We start from the raw sequence: 17826 nt of genomic DNA, 5'->3' as shown, positions 1-17826 counted from the left end.
TGGGGGGTTGGGGCGGGGGTGGGAAGGATGGGCTGTGGGCAAAGCTGAGAGATAACCGGAGACTTCAGCGGTGAATACACACATCACAGAGGACCGTGTCGAATGTTTCGGGAAAGCAATATGTTTCCTCTGAGGCGGCGAAATGAAAAACACAGAGAGTGTTGCAGGGGCGGGCTGGGGGAAAGCAGGAAATGTGGATGTCTCCACCGTCAGGCATAATAAAATTAGGGCTCGGATTGTGTCGCTCCACTTCTCCTCCTCCATCTGATCCCTGACTCCGTTGGCTTGCCCTCGTCAGCTAAACTCAGGTTCAGTGCCAGAATAAAGCCATTCTCCACAGAGCCTCATCTCATCTCCTGAGCAGACAAGCTCCTGCAGGGCCTCTGCAGCACACAGCACAGAGCTTGGCCCACACCCCTATCTAGACCTCCTGACTGATCATTGTATGCAGCCTAACAGGAGGCAAGGGGAGGTTGTGAGAACACTGATTGAACAAAGCAGACTGGTATCCGTGGTGGACTTTAGTGCTTAACTGAGGCAAAGAACCCTGCAGGAGTCAAGACAGTAGATGTAGAAGAACAGAAATGTGCATTTCTGTACCTATGTATTCATGGTCTGGGGCAAATCATTGTGCTGTTCAATGCCTTTACAACACATATGAAAATTATATATGGAATGGCCATCTTTTCCTGATGACTAAAGTGCTGGGACATGCTGTAGCAACCTATTTCATGAGAAACTGCTTAATGAAGCTGTTGTCTTTGCTGTTAATCTCAAGCCCACTGCATCAACTAATGTAGGCCTTGCAATTTCATCCTCTATCGAACATGATTGTTGTCTTTGAGAAAATATAAAAATAAAAGTGCCCTGCGGCTGTTGTTCATGTGGGCTGTGTGTGAGAGAAAGGGACCACACACACGCTTTGCTCACATGTTGGCGTGTGTGCATGTGTGTGTTGATGGCATTGTCAGCACCTCGTGCAGCAAAGGGCAAGGCAGCAGCCTTGTTGTGGCAGATCTGTCCTTTCATGAGGACTTATGGCTCGGGGAGGAGAGGGATTGTGTCCAAGAACAGGATGAAGGTCGATGGCCAGCTATTGATATAGGCCATGGCAGTCACACCTCAGAGCTAGTGTGAGGGCATGGGAAGGCCAGAGGAGGGTATCTTTAGATGGGCACATCATCCCACTGAGAGGGGTGGAGGGGGGCATGGATGGGAGGGGGGGTATTGGCAGCTCTAGGGCTTTAATGACCTCAGCAAGTCTCATCAACCATCACCCCCACCCCCCCCCCTCCTCCCATGATGGCAATACTGAAGTGGTACAAGAATGATGACCATATCAAACACGGTGAATAATGGTGATGGATATTGGCTGTTTTCGGTTGTAGATTTCCCTTGAAGTTTGTCCAGATGTTCCCTCTCAAGGGGTTATGTTCAACAAGCATAAAAGGCCTGCTTTGGATTTGCATAACAATTTCTTCCCTCCAGCATCCTTTATCTTCCCGTAGTCCTATTTGTGTCCCCATCTCATCCAATATGAGAGAAGACTCCTACAAATATTAGACCCTTGCTGTGTTTTACAGGAGCTAATATAGAGCCATTATGTTTACATCTGTTCCTAATTTCTTTTTAATTTGGGGAAATTTCTGTTGCTTATTATTACAGTGAATTTGACAATTTAAATAAGTAATGTCTTTGCGTGATTATGGCCTAAACAGGAAGAGAAGGCACAGTTTAATCCTCCACCATTGCTGGACTGTTTCATGTAATTTGCTTCATTTTGCCATGGACTGATTCCAAAAACTTTAAAGATGTTCTACACGTGTTTGATTTTCACAATAACAAGGAGTGATGCAACATGGATTATAAAAGACTTATAGGCACTATATTTTCCTCACAATGTCAAATAAGTGGGCTACTACAACAAAATCTAAAAAGGTTGTATGTGTTGCATGTTATTCACTGACTGTTTAAAGTTGCATTATGACCTGGGGTGTGGGTGTATCAGTGAAGTTTTTTTTTAGCATTCAGAGCAGCGGTCAGTGAGGGTTTCAGCATGTCGGTCACAAAGGCATTTCATCAGGCGGCGTGGCGAGTGGGAGATGAGAGGAGAACTTCTGTCTGTTCGTACCTTTAAAATCTGTCCATGCCTCGCTCCCTGACAGGCCGCTCTGAGAACGAGCCGGCAAGACTGACGGTTCACAGAGTTGAGCTCTTCAAGATCTTTGTCCTTCAAATCCAGAGTTTTCTCTTTTTTCCTCTCTCTCTCACTCTCACTCTCTCTCTGTGTATTTGTCTGTCAGTCTCTCACTCACTAAAGCAGAAGCAAGACAGTGGATGGTTGTTTTATTCCCCTTTTCATTCATCACTGAAGTCTTTTGAAAGCTGGCTGGCTGGCCGAGAAGCCACTAAAGGAAGAAAAGCTCGGCCACAAAAGGCATGGCTTTGCAGTCTTGATGACCACAGTAATGTGGTAGAACTATCTTGAGTGACCATGGGAGAAGGTCACACAATGGCACACTGATGCAGCTCCACTCAATATTTATTTCGATCACCTTGGTCTGTTCCTCTGCACAATGTTCCTGCTTGTCAGAAAAGGCATCTCTTTTTACTCTCACCAGTCAGGTTTTATTAGGAGTTTCCCATTTTGTCCAAGCTACTCAAAGAAAATGTGATTAATCTAGTAATACCTGAGAAGCTCTGACCGGCTCTTAAAAAATAGGAAAAGGAGAAAAATGGCCTGTAGCTCATAACAACAACAACAACAACAACAACAACAACGGCAACAACAACAACAGCAACCTGCATTCATATAGTGATTTATCAAGGCACCCACAATGCCTCAGTGAAGGAGGCACCTCACAAACCACCACCAAAGCTTGGGTGAGAAGTCGTCCTCGAGCTGCCCTCTAATCCTCTGATTTTATCAGCTCTTGCTAGGACGGACTTTCTATCTCTTTTTTTTTTTTGATGTCCGGTAATGGAAAAGGTGTTTAAGAACTGAGACTTCAGAAAAAGGTCTCGTCTTGCTCTCTGCCCCTCAACACTGTAGAAGTTTCGCTGGGCAGCTCCAGCTCTTCAGCACCCTGGACAGCACCCAGATTCATCTCTTTGAGGCGCCGTCCAGGGACGTGTCCTTTCTGCAGTGCCCTTTATTTCACTTGCACAGTGTATGGTGATCACAGTCATTCAGCCGAAGCAGCCTTTTGATTTCATATGCCAGTAGTTCCCATCTCAGGCAGTAAGTGGATAAGGGGTGACGCTCCGGCATCAGAACTGCACCCGCCAGTACCCACGCCTATGGCTCTGTTAAGGTATGAGGCAGTAAAGACAATCTAAATGTGACTCACAGGCTTTAGATATTGTTGCTTTTACTTCTTTTATTGCAATCTGTCTGCCAATCTGTCAATTTCTCTCTCTATTTCGCTCTCTCTATCCCGCGCTCTCTCTGTTTTTCTCTTTCTCAAATTCAAATTCACATCTCATGTGGCACACTTGTTCTATACAGCTGTATGGTGGCAGCATGGGGCATAAGCTAACTGGCTAATTTGTTTTGTGTTTGTGATGGGCTGTGCCTGAGTTGATGGCGGTTGGCTAGCGTTTGTAATGGTTATGGTTCAGTCCGCATCAACGCAGAGCTGCCAACCCTCATGCATTTGATTGGTGTAAGAGCGTGTGGAGCCAATGAAATGAATGAATCTCACTCTCAATGTGTCAGAGTTGGCAGCTCTGTCAACGGGACGGACCAACCTGGCCAACCTAGACCATGCCCAGTTTGGTTAAGGGTATTTGTTTATTGTGGTAATGTGGTGGCAACATGGGGCGTAAGCTAACTGGCTAATTTGTTTTGTGTTTGTGATGGGGCCTAAGCTAACTGGCTAAGCTAACTGGCTAATTTGTTTTGTGTTTGTGATGGGCTGTGCCTAGGTTGATGGTTGGTTGGCCAGGGTTTTTACGGCTAAGGTTCAGTCCACACCAACGGGACAGACCAACCTAGCCAACCTTGACCATGCCTGGGCTGGTTAAGAGTATTTTGGATATTGGATATTTCAATGTGGTAATATGGTGGCAGCATGGAGGGGAGTGTCTCCAGGACGCTGGTTTCACTGTTAAGCCTTCATGAGGTGTGGTGGGCCTAACTTAACGAAACATCAGTGAATGAGGGTGCCCACTTGATAACCCCAATGACATGCCGCATACTATATACTGCTGTTGAATGGGCCATTTGTCTTGTGTTTGTGACCATTTGTTGGCGGATTTGTGGGTAGTGTGCTTTTTAAAGTTAAACTTGAGCAGGGGCTTCTGAATGTGTTTTTATGTTGGATTTTGGCACAAGGGATTTTAACATCTAATCCTGTGTATTAATGTAACAGCTAAAGCATTTCTGACAACATAGAATTGGTAAGTAAATAAAAAAGTCTTCACATACTGTATACATCACAAACATTTGGTCATTCTCTCTCTCCCTCCCTCTATCTCTCTCTCTCTCTCTCTCACTCACTCTCTCTCTCACCCTCCCTCTCTCTATGTCCCCCTCTCTCCCCCACACAGTATCCATCCTACAGTAAGTGTCTCTGTGTCCTCTTCAGGAGCGGGAGTAGATGACCCCCTGTGCTGTGTTTGGTGTAAATGCAGTGCAGGCGTGCTGTTCAACAGCCCACATTACATAAGTGTCTCATTGTTGTGAACAGGAGCGCTTGAGTTTTATTTATGTAATGGCCGCCATGCCCTTGCACAGGAGACGGATATGGCCACTGTTCCATGGAAAGCCAGCTTTTGGAGGTATCTCCTCACTGGCCTGAGAACCACCAAACAGAACTGCCTCTGTAAAGCATACCAGATTATTAATAATCTAATAAAGAACAATTTATTTTTGCCTTAAATTTCCTGCCTTTGGCAGTCTCATGATCATGATGTAGATCAGCTCCTCAGTCTCGAGCCTATACTGACCCCTTTTCAGTTTTAATGAGGAAGGAGGAACTCAAGATGGAAATCATTTAGTGACATCGGCCATTAACCTTCCGCATATCATACACAGCACCTCCGTTTATGAAATGAACCATGTGCTATAAATCCTGTATTCCATGTTAATGTTGCCATGAGGAAATTGCCTTCTATTTTTGAATCATCGGCTTTTCAAACAGATATCACATGACAGGTTTAATGTGTGATTGGCTCTGTTTTCATCGACTGTTTGACCAGGCTAAGAATGATTAGATTAGTAAATGCATTATGCTCCATCCATTTATTCCAAGGCCTTAAAAATGCTGTTATTGTAATATTACTGCCATAGCTATCTCAGTGATTCAATTATCGATTTTCCACAACCATTAACCAAGCAACAAAACCATTTTTTTCCTTTTTTGTCCATTTAGACAATTATTATTTAGTATTTATTATTTAGTATTTAGTCCGTTTAGACAATTAAAGCCCATTGTGGGAATAGATGTTTTTTTTCTTTCTCAACAGTCATACACTGGAGTTATTCCCTGTTTGGAAATAAATGTGGATGTAGTGGGTGGTGGAGTATTCCAGTTACTGCACTTTGGCAATTCAGCCAAACAGGCGCGCCAGTCCTTTGGATAGCGCAGCAATTTAAAATGTGTGCAAATGGAATGAGGGTCCTATCTTACAACTTTCCCTTTCTTTTGTGTCCTAACAAAATCCCAAGAGCACACACTGTATTTCAAAGGTACATTATGACATATTTTGCTGCACAAGCAATATCTCTGGCAAAACCCATGTACACACATATGTAATTACATTTACATTCAGTGCCTCCATATTTATGACCTGCACAAAATGGCTGCCCTGTGGACGTGCATTTATAGCCTAGAGACTCTGACCCTGACATTCTACATAGAAATTATGATGTTACCTTGAAAGCTGAACCTGGGGAATGATTTTTTTTTTTTTATTTCTTTGGTTCTGTGGTTCTTTGAGATAGGTGTGAAGTGAACGTGTAATCATGTATTTCCTGTTGGCGCCTGAGGTCTTTTTTGTATTCTGTGCTCTTCGCCTGTTTCTATTAAAAGGAACACAGAACATGAGGGCTTCTCTTCTCCACATATTAGGGGACGCACACACACACACACCTTACATTTATAGGTAAAGCTTGTGCAAGTACTGTTTTTTTATTATTATTAATATTAGTATTATTCATTATTATTATTCCAGGGGGCTAGAGCCAGTATATTGCTTACATTAACAATGTCTTCCCATAAATCATGCATTTCCGTCATATGAGACCAATAAAAGATTGTGTGCATTGCCATTTTTAACACTGGTATGGGAAGATCACATGATGTTGAATTTGCATAGAAACTCGCCAGTCTGCTGGGAGACTCTTCACATAACAACTCCTTGCTGATATTTACTCGATTGTCCACTGTTGTATCACGTCCAGTGTGACCAAGCTGTTTTGGGGAGAAAAACGGATGTAGCGATAGCCATCACCAGAGTCTCTCCCACTGTGCTGGCTTCAGTCATTTCAGTCTCCCGTTACTCTGGCTCCCTACTGTCGCCTGTGATGAATTAGAGTATTAGATTAGATGTGCAGGATTGTAGACCAGTTACGTGGCACAAAGCCCGCCTTCAGCACCTATTAAAACTCCCTCTCTCTTGACCCCTGGGGGCTCAGGGGTTAATGGGTTGCATCACAGCAGACACAAATAGATGGAGTAAGACCTACTCGCCGCGCGTAATGAAACATTGTTCAATTTCTCCTTTCGCCAAAACGATCTCTCTCTCTCTCTCTCTCTCTCTCTCTCTCTCTCTCTCTCTCTCTCTCCTTTCTTGTTGTTGTTTCCCCTGCCTTCCCCTTTGGTGTGGAGCTTTTATCTTAAAGCACTCGCTCGATAACTCAATTCAGTGTCCTTATCAGGGCAGTAAGCGGAGAGATTTAACATAGGGTGGGGCTGTGTTCTTGCCTCTGCCAGCGAGGGGCTCCTCCAAGCGTAGAAATATGGAGGGGGACTATCTGTGATATCTACTTCAGATGTCTGGCGCCGCTGACTACTTTATGGCTGGCATAGCAAATAGGAAGGAATGCAAAGTGAAGCTTGTATGGTTACCCATCACAGAAAGGTCTGTTTGGATTCATCAATGTCATATTTTGCATTTTTAATGAATTACCCCATCATTCATATCTGGCATCATAAAGGAGCTCATATTTTCTTTATCTTACTTGGCTTCTTTGACGTTTGCCTTATAGTACTGATAGTGTTTCCTGAATATGGCCTTTGCCTCTTCGCCGCAAGCTTTTAAAGATAAATCTAAAGCCGATTTACAGAGCCGCAGTATATCTCTGAGCTATGCCCCACTTGGAGAGGTGAGCAGTTAAGAAAGATTGAGCACACCCTACCGAGGAGCATGGATCGCCCCACCAAAAACGGACCGTGTTGACCACTAAACAGACATTTAACGTCTGCATCACAGGATTTACCTCACACACTTTCATGCATTTTTCATTAACGGCCATCTTGCGATCCATAAGTCAGCCAGTCTCCGGTTTCCTCCGAAGCCTGTAGTGGTGGGAGAGAGGTGGGGATCAGAGGGAGGCATGCCGGTCCCTCAGCCCAAACCCCACTTTTAGGTGAGTCAGCATCGTGCCCGTCATCGCCTGTGGAGACGAGCCAATTTATATTTCATTCGCCGCTCTGGCTCGCAAGAGCCTGCCGAATGCAGAGCAGAGAGATTGGACCCATCTGTAATGGAGACTGTCTCATACTTTACTTTGGCCTAGAAAAACCCCATATACTCCTGTCCAGCCTGCATGCAAAGTGACAGAGATGAGTGACCCTTCAGTGAGATCAAGGCAGTTTACCCACAAACGCTGCTGCTCTGTCGAGGAAGGAGAGAAATAGTATCTCTGTCAGTATGCTGATGAAATGGCAGCCTCTGACTGAAGAAAAATAATAGATAATGTCACTCAAACATACCTGCACAGCACTGATAAACGTCACAAACATCCCGATTCCTAAGCAGACTACTTATTGAGAATTTTTGTACAGGACGTTATTCCGCAGGACTTCCAACCACCATTGATGATTTAACATAATAAAGTGTCGTTCATATTAATCCTCCTCAATTGCAGCTCAAAAGACAAGTGTAGACTGATTATACATATACATAAAACCTAAAACATATGCAATAAATGTGAGTTGCTTTTGTGAAAACTTGAGAACTGTTGATAAGAAAAGTTTCAGCTGTAAGCAGGGCTAAGCACCAGCACGTACTGAATAGCTACAGAATACAAAATACGACAAAAACATCACCAAAATCTGAAGATCAACGTGATTATGTTTTGCCAAAACAACCTTGTTTGTGCTAATCCATGCAGACACTTGCTATTTATGTGTAGACTCTGCTCCCTTGTTATTCATATTGTTCTGTTCTTTTTTTCCCCTGCACATTTTCTGTACATGAATGTCTCTGTAGAATAACATCTCCACATTTGTTATTTAATTATTTATTATTTCCATTGTTATTTTGCCATTTATTTATAGACAAGAGAAGACATTTTATATAACCTTCCTGTTTTCCTCAATAAATATAAAAACAGAGTCAAAACGTTGGATATAAATCCACCTTTTGAGTGTAGCCCCCCTGTCTGGCCCATAATGGGTATGATAATGTGTCGCCTGTTATTTTCCCTTTACAGAACTGTACTTTTATTAGTTGTCATGGCATGATTTGCGGCTATGTTTTGTTTGTGTGAATGAAACACCCCTAACTGGCTGGGAGCGTAAATCTGCGGTCTTTATTTGTGTCTTGCTGCAGATAATATGAGCTGACTGCTATGTCCACCTCACCACCCCCACTCACCCCCTGAAACTCGAACATTTAACTGATACAAAAAGTCAGACTGTGCCGCCAGCCTTGATATGTGCTCTCACTCCCATTCATTTACTTTTAATTAATTAAAAACATTCAGCTCCTGCCCGTTTCATGTAACAGCCTTTGGTCTCACTCATTGGCCCTCTTCTATCAGTGGCACCTGTCATAACACATCCTGTTTTTGTCTTTCCTCCTGAATATTCACAGAGAGAAAATTAAATGAATGTTTGCGAAGATACTTGTGTTAAGATGCACCAACACAACACATGGTTATGTGAACTCTGTTTTTTTATGAGGCCATTAAGACAAACTATGCCCTTGAAGTGAGGCACAGTCAGGTTTGTACATCTGTGATTTGCATAGCCACTGGGCTTGGCCTCTGTAGTAGACCAATTTCACAGTGTCCAGGTGTCCGGCCTCATTGATGTTAATGATACCTTAATTGGCAGGGTAAAACGTCTTCCTGTTTCTGTCTTTCCTGTGGACTTTTCTTTTGCTGTCTATGGGACAGTGCTCTTCCACAGGAAGTTGATTTACTGTACACTGCGGCCCTATCTTGTGAAATGGGCTAATTGTATTCTTTGGGAGGTGAGCTGGATGATGGCCCATAAAGTGTTGGGACACAGTGCAACATCATCAAGATTCTCCACAGCCTTTTCCTCCTGATTGAAAAGCCTTTTTTTCTGTGGATGAATCAAAGCCTTTCACCTGGGTCTACTCTAGACACTGACTGAGGCCAGAAGCACAGAAGGGCTGTCGTTTTGCTGTCAGAGTCTATTGTAGCACCAAATCAATTAAGCACATACACATAAATCATGCATAATTGTATATTACTCTGCCCATAAATAATGAATTATAACATGATAGCACTAAAATGACATCCCAATGACTCAACCCTGAGTTTAACTTCTACAATTAAATAGACATTAAAGACTGAAGCTTATGTTAAAAAGGAATGAAAAAGGAATGGAAAGGAATTATGGAATTCAGTGAATTTTACTTCTTTTTCACTTTTCTTTTGCTTCTAATCTTACATATAATCACACTTTTTATTATAAAAAGGGTATAACCAAAACTGAAATGCTGTCTACTCAATCCTGTTATAAATATTTTACTTATTTTTATTTGATTGTTTTACAATGTTCCCCTTTTGCACCCAGAGCAATGCATCCATTGTTCAAGGACAGTAGCTGAAGATGAAGAGGCTGTGTTCTGAACTTAGGTGCTCTCGCCTCTCATTGCATGATGACGGGAAGCAAGTGAAAGTAGGCTCTAACAACGGCATACACGCCTATTGTTTTTGCCCGCTCGTTTTGATATTGTCACAGGATGGGAAGGTTGTCAACTCACCAAGAGCATGGAAATGGCTCAGCACGCACTGAGGAGTGTTAAGCCCTAGTGGGGATGACCATATAGTCTACTTCAAGGACTCTTATCTTTATATAACTACTGTTTCCAAGCAAAAGCTATTTGATTCACAGACTCCAAGCAGCAATGTAGACACCTCAGGGCCACATTTCCCCCTCCCTCTCCCTCACACACACACACACACACACACACACACACACACACAATCATATACTCTCTCTCTCTCTCTCTCTCTCTCTCTCTCTCTCTCTCTCTCACACACACACACAGACTCTGTTTCTCCTCTGTAAATTCATTTCCCTTGTTGTTTCTCTCTTCTCTTTTTTTCTACCTTATGAGTTTCTCACACCTCGTTTTTTCACCTCACTTACTCTCCATCCATCTGTCTCTCTTTTCCCTCCTCATATCTCTTTCTCTCACTCCCCCTTCTATCTCCCCATCCCTCTCCTCCCTCTCCCTCTCTTCCTGCCTATCTTTCACCCTCTCTCCTTTTTCCACTCCATATCCCTCTCTTTCTCTCTTTCCCTCTCTCTATCTCTCTCTTTCTCTCTATTTCCCTCTCTCCCTTCATCTTTCTCTCTCTCTCCCTTTATCTTTTCTCTCTCTTTCTCTCTCTCTCTCCTCCACCATTGTTTGTGCTGAGGCTCATAGGATATGTCTCCAGTGTGATGTATGAATAGCATGGTTGTTGCAGATGACAACTGACTTTGCTCTGGAGGAATGATCCTCTAGAAAATGCAACTGTGTGTATGTGTTTGTGTGTGTGTGTGTGTGTGTGTGTGTTTGTGTGTGTGTGTGTGTTTGTAACCATGTTCCTACTGTACCTGTGGCGGTGTGTGTGTGTGTCTGTCTGCCTGTATAGGTATTGCACATGAGTACACCTTGTGTGTGTGTGTGTGTGTGCGTGTGTGCACATGTGGCGGTGGACATTGGTGGATTCTATCCATCAAGATCAGGAAAGACCAGGTTCAGAAGAAAAATGTTAACCACTGGCTTTGCCCCGGTTACCTCCATGGCATCACCTCTGGGTGGGGGAGCAATTGTTCTTGTCAATGAAAATTATAACCATAAAATTATTACAATCATTTTATTATGCAATGGATGAGTGCTAAGGTGCTCTTTTCCTCTTTGCTCTCTTCTCTCTAGGCAATGTTAAGGACACACACACACACACAGACAGTAACATCAAAATAGTGTAACATCCTGCGACTTTACATTTGTTTAATTTTCATCTCCAAAAAAGATAATGTGACTGCTGTCAGGTGACCTCATTTCTTAATGCACACTGTGCCGCAGGCATGGCCGCCAATCAGGAAAAACAAAGTCAAACAGACCAGGGACCTCATGGACCAACCTCTCTCCTTGTGGATGAGAGGCAGACCAAGGTTCAGTGACGGAAAATTACCAGAGAACAAAGATGAAATCCCCTGGCCCCAGCGTGGTCCTTAATTGACCGATTTAACACAAGAATAGCCAAACAATCTCATCCTGCTTAAAATGGCTGAACAGGGCACCCTATGGTGTCAGTGCAATTAACAGAATCACTTTAATAATCTACTTTAATGTTTTTGTGTAGACTTATTTACCACTTATGATGAGGGGCATGTAAGCTAATTAAAACTACAGAGGTAACCACCAAATCCAAAGCAGTGGGATAGGCAAGAAATGCACAAAATAGCCAAACATTGTGCCCCTACAGTGTTATTTCATTATTATATTAAATTATTTTGTTTTGGGTGTTTGGGTATTTGTGTTTTATGGTAGTTTGGACAGTGAGTAACAGAGTTTACTTTTCTTGTTGAGCAACTTTTATAATTACATGTGCAAAGAAGCATTTAAGCATACAGTATTAGCATATACTGTAAGGCTTCAAGTTGCCCTTACTGCAAGGACAACACTTCAGAAAGTAAAAGATGATGATTATTCCTCATCATGATCCATTCTTGAAAGAAGCTTTGTCCTCATCAGTTAGGCGCATGTCTGTCTGTACAAGACATTTAATTAAACATGACTCAAAAATGAATAGCACCAACACCAATAATGAGTCGAGATGTTACGTGGAAGAAAACTCATTTTTCTGACGAACAGCCTCTTTGTGCCAATAAAGGTGGAGGAGGCAGAGACTGCTGTTTTTAAAGCTGACCCTATAAGGACACCTCCTCTCCTAGCACTTCTGACAACCTCACACACTTACAGTAATACGCACATACCACACTCTTCCCTCTCTTCTCTCATCTACCTCCCTCCTCTCCACCTCCCTCTCTTCCCTCCTCTCCTCTTCCATCTCTTCCTAATTCCTAAAGTGTCCTCTGCATTGTAGTTTAAATGTTATTATATTGCTGTAATGAACGAAATGCAAATGGGTGAACGCATTCTTGGCCATAGCCATAGCCTTACCTGTCCAGTAGTGCTACAAGCTTGACTAAGATGAACAACAGTATATGTGCATATTGGCATAGAAAGGCTGATGCATGCAGGATTAGTGCCATGTTGTGAACCCGGCCCTCCTCTGAGGCTTGCTGCATAAAACATTATGCACAGTCTAGACTTCTATTTTGTAATTACCTGTATACATAGGCCCTCCGAAAGAAACAAATCACCATCCCTGAAACTGTGATGCTATGGATTAATTATGACAATGCAATGATGCAGATTGTTCACCTGCCATTCTAAAATAGGCCAACCTTTCTTTACCTTTGCAGTTGAATCTGCAGTTTATAACCTCTGTCTTAATGCAGGTCTCATTATAAGAGAGCCCATTTCATTAAAGAATTGCTTCTCAAGAACTCTGATAGTTGGAGGTCAATCATGTGAAAACACTCTACCTTATCATAAGTCCAAGTCCACAGCAGGTTTATTGAAATATGCTATTCGCCATGTTCAAGAGGTGTGGGCCTATACAACATTATAGTGATTCACCAAACAAAAACATTGAGTGGAAATAAGATTATCTTTTAATTTATTAATAAGGTTACATTTAAAGCAGGGCTTGAAAACGAAATTATTTTTCAAACGTTCCGTTCCGAACGGTTCAGGTAGGCCTATGTTTAACGTTTTCGTTCTTGCATGCGTTCCGCCACCAACATATCGGTCCTGAACCGGTTCGAAACGCAAAATATCGTTTGTTCTTAAAGTTCCGGCAGTGTTTGGCGGGCCTATCAAGTCTATTTTTGTGGACTTTACCTTAGAATAGACGTACTCATTATTTCCGCTTGATTTAGCCTATACCGTAGCTATGCCCAAAAATAATAAATCACAGGCGGCATCCAAAAACATTCAGATGGGCTATCCCTTACTGTAGGCCTAACCTATGCCTATAAATAATTTCTTATCAAAAATATTTCTGGATACGTGCTAAACTCCTTACCTGGTTGTAGCCTAAGTTTTATCCATATGGAGATCTTCAAAGGCTTGCGCAATAATTCCAATCCTGTTTATAAACAAACCTGTCTGTTGCTGACAAGGCCTATCTCAAATTTCCCGTTTAACTCTTCTACATAGAATAGGCTATAATTGAGCAAACATTTCAAATCCCGACTTTAAAACGACAAGGCGTGGACAGGCAAAATAGGCTATTATGCATAGGCTACAAACAATTTCCAAATCAGTTTCAGTAGCCTACGCTACGAGCTGGCCTAAGATCCGAAGTGGCAGACGGATAGGTTACATTACAACAGCAAGACAAAATATACACATTTGGACCAAATGTCCATTTATTTATTTATTTTTTTTTCAAACTGCAGAAATCAAAGTATTAGGCTGTTCGCCTACAATCAAACGAGTAGAACACTTAGGATTTTGTGAAATTTTATAAAATATATAGAGAACGAAAAAAAACCCGTTATTAACCGGTTTTGTGGATTTCAGAATAACGTTTCTGTTCCGGAACAGTTGAAGACCATTTTGTTTTCGTTTCCGCTCCTCGTAAAATTCCGTTCGTTTTCGGTTTACGTTTTCGTTCCTTGAACCGGTTCGGAGCCCTGATTTAAAGATAGCTTTACATCCAGACAAATGTCTGAGAATATTGTACATATGTGCCTTTGGGACTGCTCTGTTTACACCTGCTGTCATACAGTGCTTGTAGTGTTGATTAGCTTCTTGAGATGTTCATAGGAGAAGATGCTATTTTAATATCAGAAAAGTCCTTGGCAAGGCACCTGTCTTAAGGAATCAGACTGTTTGCTTGTCATCTAAGGTGACAGCATGTTGCCTGCTGGTTCTGCAAGGATATGTTTTGAGTCATTTTTTTTTTCTTTTCATTGACTGAAACTCATGACAAAGGTTGTTTGGGTCTTTGAGTTTTCAAAAATGGAGAAATATAAATCTCCAAATAGTTTATTGTAAGTGCATATACGCAGCCCAAGATACGACCCAGAGATGCATTTCCTTCAAGAGATGGCACTGTAGATGACTCAGAGAACGAGGCACTGTCGTGTTAATGGTCTGCTCGGCAGCAGTTCAACTCTGTTGTGCTCTGCGCATGTCAGTTACGCAAGCGCTCATTATTGCATTTGAGTTGATGCCAATGGCCGAACTCTACACGTAGAACACTGCTGCCGCAGTGATTTCTGATTGCAGTGATTCACTCTTGAAATTAGTGACATTTCTCTTAGAGCAACTCTTGCTTGCAGCCACAAAGAGGCAGCTCCACATCTGAAGCGGTGGACTCGAGACTCTTTATGTAAAGCAGCGGCGCCCACACACTCATCTCCAAATGGCAAATTTTGCACACTATCAAAAAAAGAAAAAAGAAAACAAAACAGCACAGAAAAACTAGCACACAGAAGGAGAGACAACTCCTGACAGATGTTAAAAAAATGCCATGGCTGCTAGTGAGCTTCATGTGGTGGCTAAATCGGTTTGTGATGTCTTTATCGGTCCCTGCGCAGACGCATGGGACTGTCACGTCTGCTAAAGAATAGAAGGCTGACTGCGGCCTGGTGGAGGTGTCATGCAAGAGAAGACCAAACGCTCAGCTTGACCTTTTCAATTATCGGAATGGTGTGAATGCCAAGCTGGGAAAACCCCCAGAAGGAACCTGGTGTCTCACTGATCAATTATCCACCCTTTTAAGTCACACACACACACACACACACACACACCCTTTTAAATCAGGTGCCAGGTAGGCCTGCTTCGCATGACAGCCACTGAAATGGGGAGGTGGGGGCTGGATTAGCGCTGAGTTGGAAGGTGTCCTTCCTCCCTGTTCTCTTCTTTTAGACATTTACACACAGACACACACACACACACTAGCCAGCTAGAAAATGACGGAGTTGAGGTTGAGAACACCTCAGTTTCAGATGCATCAAAGTGATGTTTGCCGTCTTTTTACGAAAGTGATTAGTATTTTGACCACATGCAGTAAATTGCTTCTCTCAGTAAAAGTATGACCTACAAATTAATGGTGTGTGTGTGTGTTCGTGTGTGATAAACTTTGTATGTGTGTGTGTGTGTGTGTGTGTGTGTGTGTGTGTGTGTGTGTGTGCGTGTGTGTGTGTGTGCGTTGGGTGAGGGAGTAACATTAGCTTTCTCCGATGCACTCTAATCTAGAAATAATACTACTAATAATAAAAAAAAACATCAGCAGGTATTGCTGACTAGCTATCATGACCGAAGATCCAAAAAGCGGGCACATTCATGTTAAGAAAAAAAAAACCTGTGGCCTCATAGTCACAAACTCAGTCACATACTGTAGGGGTGCCCCCCTACTGGTAGGCACTGCTGAACGCTCCACCATGAGAGCTGCTGTTTTTCTGGAGCAGGCTCCACATGGCAGGATTGTGTTGAGAGTGGCAGGCTAAGGCAAATATATATTTTTTTCCATTTTTTTTTTTTTTTTTGTTGGCTCCCGTTTGTTTGTTTCTGGGATTCTTTCAGACACTGGAGGCAGTGGTGGCTGCTTTTGCAGCTCATTTCTGAAACCAGCACCAGCATGCGGTCTCTGCTGGCAGGTGTTGAATAGATTTCCCGCCCCATATCCATCCCCCCACCCCATGATCCGCTTCCTGTATTTTGGACACCAACAGAAATAGAAAAGTTAAATGCAGTAGCTTTCAGCAGGATACTCTCATGTGCTTGTCAAGGTCAGCCATAATCCAGAGGCGGATTGCCACGCTGGCTGGCAGCATTGTCACTGTTCCCAGTAAGGGGCCTCCACCCCTAACCCACTCGGTTAGAAGCTCTCATTTGCCACGGAACCACAATGCAAACGCCCAACCCCCCCAAAACCACTATATTTTGGACGACCTTATGATGGAACACAAATTTCCTACAAACACTCTGCCTAGCTGTGTCCCTGGCTGTATTTCTACCTCCTGAGCAGACCGGCAGCTAGGAGTAATAACGAAATGAGACGGCAGGCCATTTGGACAGGCCAGGGCCAATCCACTGAGACGTGGGGAACCTGCTCCAGACCTGGCAAGAGAAATGGGCTGGACCCAGTCTCTATCTGTCCCTCCCCCCTGACTCAGTGATTCCCATAGCCCTCGGCCAGGGCAAAGACTCCCCTGGGGGTGGTGTTGGAGGAGGACCGACTCTGAGGGGCTCCATAAACACCAGGCCCAGCACTCTGATGTCCATTCAGCAAAACAAATTGGAAATGCATGTTGGTACTGAGCTGTTCATTCACATCCTGTTGTCAAAACATACAGCATGCTGTGTGCTCTGAAGGGGAAATAATGTATGGTGTCTTTATTTATTTATTTTTTTTACAGTACTTACATACTGCCATGACTGCTTTACCTCACAGGGTCCAGCCTTTGGTTACAGGCATTACAGATCTGTCATCATATCCTAACAAGCTAACAGTCATGTGATGTAATAATAGGTTCCAGGACTATTCCTGGCTCCTAGAACGTATACAGAGGAACTTAAAGATGCTGTATGTATTCGAGCCTACTCAGATGGCTACCAGGTTCATACCAAATCTTAGCCAGATATGTGTCAAAGTCAGACGTTCCAGAAATAAACAGCGCAACAGAGAAGAGCATACTTGATGTGCCTTTCCCTGTTACTTGGATCAGCAAGACACTTTGTTTCAAGGATACGGGTGCGGAGACAGTGTACGGATAATGCAAGAGATGCCTTAAAACGGCATCAGTCCCGGCTTTCCAGCGAGGAGGCGCTTCACAGATGAAGTGTTTTTAACTGTCATGTGAAGTGATGCTCTAAACCATCGTTTACTACCGTTGTTCTGCCAAAAGAAATTGAGCAATTTCTGGTGATAGATGTTGCCTACCACCTCAGTCTTCACTCTTCTTCTCTTTTCCTCCCCCTAAACACACACTCTCTTACATCTCTGCTGTTCGCGCAGAGGCACAAAGTAATCAAATTAGCGTTTGCCCATTCATGATATAAGCACATAGCCAGGGAAAAGACTCCCACTCTGGGCATGTGGACAGATTACATCTGTTTGGGAACAAGATTAACGGCAGCAAGCGCAATTAAGCATCTCCAACATTCGTGTTTATGTAATTGCCATATAGTACAGTACAGAGAGTGAATAAACGCATTGATAGTCAGAGGCCTAAAGAATGAAGGTGTGAGAGATGGAGAGAGGGAGAAAGAGAGAAAGAGAGAGAGACAGAGAGAGAGAGTTGGGATGAAAGTAGAGAGACAAGG

The 17826-nt window shown here is 43.1% G+C and overlaps 1 protein-coding gene across 3 annotated transcripts in view; it reads left to right on the top strand.

Annotated features, from left to right (window-relative positions):
• Positions 1–17826, top strand: part of lingo2 (leucine rich repeat and Ig domain containing 2) — a 258806-nt gene that overhangs the window by 115664 nt on the left and 125316 nt on the right. The window lies entirely within an intron of this gene.

This window comes from Alosa sapidissima, chromosome 14, assembly GCF_018492685.1.
Source record: "Alosa sapidissima isolate fAloSap1 chromosome 14, fAloSap1.pri, whole genome shotgun sequence".
NCBI lineage: Eukaryota > Metazoa > Chordata > Actinopteri > Clupeiformes > Clupeidae > Alosa > Alosa sapidissima.
Note: the sequence above shows the minus strand (reverse complement) of the source record. Positions and strands in the feature narration are given on the sequence as shown.